Source organism: Lutra lutra, chromosome 1, assembly GCF_902655055.1.
Source record: "Lutra lutra chromosome 1, mLutLut1.2, whole genome shotgun sequence".
In the NCBI taxonomy this organism is placed as follows: domain Eukaryota; kingdom Metazoa; phylum Chordata; class Mammalia; order Carnivora; family Mustelidae; genus Lutra; species Lutra lutra.
Genome location: NC_062278.1, coordinates 196,179,519 through 196,183,570, shown reverse-complemented (window position 1 = coordinate 196,183,570; position 4,052 = coordinate 196,179,519). Strand labels below are relative to the sequence as shown.

General features: G+C 31.2%; 1 non-coding gene across 1 annotated transcript; it reads right to left on the bottom strand.

The window, feature by feature from the left end:
* Window positions 1–1,983: 1,983 nt before the first annotated feature.
* On the bottom strand, window positions 1,984–2,171 carry LOC125090301 (U2 spliceosomal RNA). Its single transcript, XR_007124284.1, has one exon. It is a non-coding gene; the product is annotated as a U2 spliceosomal RNA (small nuclear RNA).
* Between the last annotated feature and the right edge of the window lie 1,881 nt (window positions 2,172–4,052).

Below are 4,052 nucleotides of genomic sequence, written 5' to 3'. Positions count from 1 at the left end.
TTTCAATTTCTGATTATAAACTCCTACAATATAGGAACAGAATTAATTTTTGTATATTGATCTTTTATCCTGTAAACTTGCTAAAGCCAGTTATTTGTTCCTGTAGCATTTCATGTATTTCATCACATTTTCTACCTTTTTTTTTACTTTTTTACTACTCAGGCATTTTTACTTTTCCCTTTCCAATCTTACATGTCTTGTTTCTTTTTATTGTTTTATTTTACTAACAGGAATCTTCAGTGTAATGTTGGATACAGTATTAAAATGGACATCCTGGCCTTGTTTCTGATTTTAGGGGGAAAGCATTCAGTCTCTCTCCATTGAGTATTTGGATTTTGTAGGTTCTTCACAGGCATCTTTTATTAGGTTGAGAAAGTTACCTTCTATGTTTAGTTTGCTGAGAGTGTTTAACTGAAATGATGCTATAAATATAAAAACATAAAAAATTTAAGAGAATAAGGATTGAAAAAGACAGCACGCTGTCACAAATGAAAAGAAAGCCAGGGTAGATATATTAATACTGAGGTTGATTTCAAAGCAAAGAATGTTATCAAGGATAAAGAGAATCATATCATAATAATAAAAGAGAAGTCATCAAAAGGACATAATAATTGCTAACATTTATAGACATGATGACAGGACTTTGAAATTTTTGAAGCAAAAATTAATTAAGCTGTAAGGAGAAATAGACAAATCCACAATTAATAGTCAAGAGTTTGTATACCTTTACCAATAACTGAGAGTAACTACACAGAAAATCCTCAAGAAATAAGAGACTTAAAAATACTATGAGCAACAAACAGTTAAAAAATCAAGTAAGCAGGGCACCTGGGAAGTTCAGTGGGTTAAGCCTCTGCCTTCGGCTCAGGTCGTAACCTCAGGGTCCTGGGATCAAGCCCTGTATGGAGCCCTGCATGGAGCCCTGCATCGGGCTCTTGCTCGATGGGGAACCTGCTTCTCCCTTTCACTCTGCCTGCCTCTCTGTTTACTTGTGATCTCTCTGTCAAATAAATAAATAAAATCTTAAAAAAAAAATCAAGTAAGCAAAAAGGTATTGTTTACAAGAAAGTAGAATGGTGGTTGCCAGAAGCTGGGGGGAGGGGAAATGAGAATTGTTTAATAGGTAGAGTTTCAGTTTTGCAAGATAAAGTTATGGAGATTGGTTGCACAACAGTATAAATATACTTTTATTACTGAACTGTATACTTTGAAATGGTTAAGATGGTTTTATGTTATGTGACTAAAAAAACTGACATCTGCTAATTAAGATTTTAACCAATTTCCTATAAAATGAGTAATGCATACTATATGATCAAAAAAAGATAAAATTTTTACAATAACACCTAGAAATAAGCATAACAAAATATATGCAGGTCCTTTATAGGGAGAGGTATAAAACTTTATTGTGAGACATTAAAAAAGACTTAAAGGATGACATAGATCCTGTTTATGAACTAAAGATTTAAATATTTTTAAAAGGTCAGTTATCTCCAAATAGATGTATCCATTTAATGCAATTAAAATGTAAATCCCAAAGCTATTTTTTGAGGAATTTGGTAAGTTGATTCTAATATTTATATGTTAAGAAAAGAACCATGAATAACCAAAAGATTCTTTAAAAAATAAGGTGATAGACTTGCTCTAGGAGATCCTAAGAATTATTAAAGAGCTGGAATAATTAAGTCAGTGTGGCATTAGTATAGAAAAAACAAATCAACAAATGGAATTGAATAAAAATCTTATAGACATATTGACACTTGTTATATGACAAAGGATTCATTGCAAAACAGTAGGTAAAGGACAATCTTTTCAGTAAAGTTTACTGTGACAATTAAGTACCCATATGAAGAAAATAAAGTTGTCTTCTTTTTTTTTTTCTGAATGCAGTAAGTTTTTATTACCGAGAGCAAAGCAGCACAGTGACAAAACCGAACGCAAGGCTTCTTAAATTCCAATTTTTGCACAACAGTTAATTCCCCCTGAAGGGCGTGCACCATTCCTGGAAGTACTGCAATACCAGGTCGATGGTGGACGGAGTATATAAGCTCCTATTCCATCTCCTAATTCAAAAATCCATTTAATATATTGTCCTCGGATAGAGGACATATCAGATATTAAACTGATAAGAACAGATACTACACTTGATCTTCGCTAAAAGGCCGAGAAGTGATAACAAAGTTGTATTCTTAAACAAACAATTTATTTTAGGTGGAATAAGATCTATAAGGACAGACAAAACAAGAAAATCTTCTAGTGGACAATACAGATGAATATATTAATGATCATAGAGTACATAAAAGTTTCATTTAAGAGGACACAAAACTTATTATAAACAAAAATATTTTAAAAAATTGTCTACATTAAAATTATGAATTGTATTCATCAAAAGATATTACAAAGTGACTGAAAAGATAAGCCACTGAACAGGAGAAGATATTTCTAACACATCTTTCCAACAAATGGTTCATATACAAAATATATAAAGATGTACATAGGGGAAGGGAAAAAAAGAGAGGGAAGCAAAGCATAAGAGACTCTTATATAGAGTTATATATGTATGTTCTCTATAGAGAACAAACAGGGTTGATGGAGGGGAGGTGGCTGGGGGGATGGGCTAAATGGGTGATGGGTATTAAGGAGGGCACTTGTTGTATTGAGCATTGAGTGTTATATGTAAGTGATGAATCACTAAATTCTACTCCTGAAAACAATATTACACTATATGTTAACTAATTAGAATTTAAATAAAAATTTGAAAAAACTCCCCTCCTACTAATTAGTAAGAAAAAGAAAAACAAATAAAATTGGAAGTGGAAACTTCAAAAATGAAAATTTCAAAAAAGTAGAAATCCAAATGGCTAGTGAACATGCGGGAAGGTGCTCCTTCTTATTCATAGTGGGGAATATAATTAATGCCACTATGAGATATGATTACCACTTAATGGTTTGCCTTAAATTAAAAAGTTTGACATAAAAAGTGTTGAAAATGATGTGTTCCAATCAACGCTATCATATACTAGTTCATGGGGGTGTAAATTAATATAACCATTGTAAAACAATTTGGCATTATCAAGTACAGTTGCAGATATGCATGTCTTATGACTCAGTACTTCTGTTCCTGCATATATATCTTAGAAAAATAAGCACATATATATATACATGTATACATATATATATATAAAATAGTTCATAGACACATGAACACATGAACACATACATATGTATACATATATGTATACATACATACATACATATACATATATACATATATATACACATATATACACACACACACACACATATATATATATATATAAAATAGTTCATAGACACAGGCAGTGTTTTTATAACCCAAATGTAGAAAGCATCCAAATGTTCACCAGCAATAGCATGAATATATAAATTTTGGTACATTTATAAAATGAAATATTAAATAGCAACAAAAATGAAAAACCCACAGCTGCCATAACATATCAGTCTTACCTAGGTAGAGATTAGACAAAACATAGTATGTATTATTGATTCTAGTTGTTTAAAATTGAGAAGACATCACTAAATCTATAAAGAAAATTAAAGAAATTATTGTCAGAAAAATCAGGAATGTGGTTACCTCCAAAAAGAAAGGGGAGAGTTTGTTACTAGGAAGGGAAACATGGAGGCTTCTTCAATACTACAATGTTCTGATTCTTGACCTGCATAGTGGTTAATGGTTATTGCCTGATCGAAGTACACATACATGTCTTCACTTCTCTATATGTATGCTATGTTTCACACATATAAAAAAAATACAAGAATATATCATGATTAAGTCATTCCCTTCCCTCCTGGAAATGCCAGGATGGCTCACTCTTAGGAGATCTATTAATATAAATATTCATTAGATCTAAGGAAAAAACCTTCTCATCATTTGATAGCTACTGAAAAATAACTTGAGAAAATTAAGTAGTGATTTGCAATTAAAAAAAAATCTGGTACACAAATAAAACCAGGTGAATTCTTTCTTAACATGTAATAATTTTCTATCTCAACCTAAAAGCCAGCATTTTGGTTTG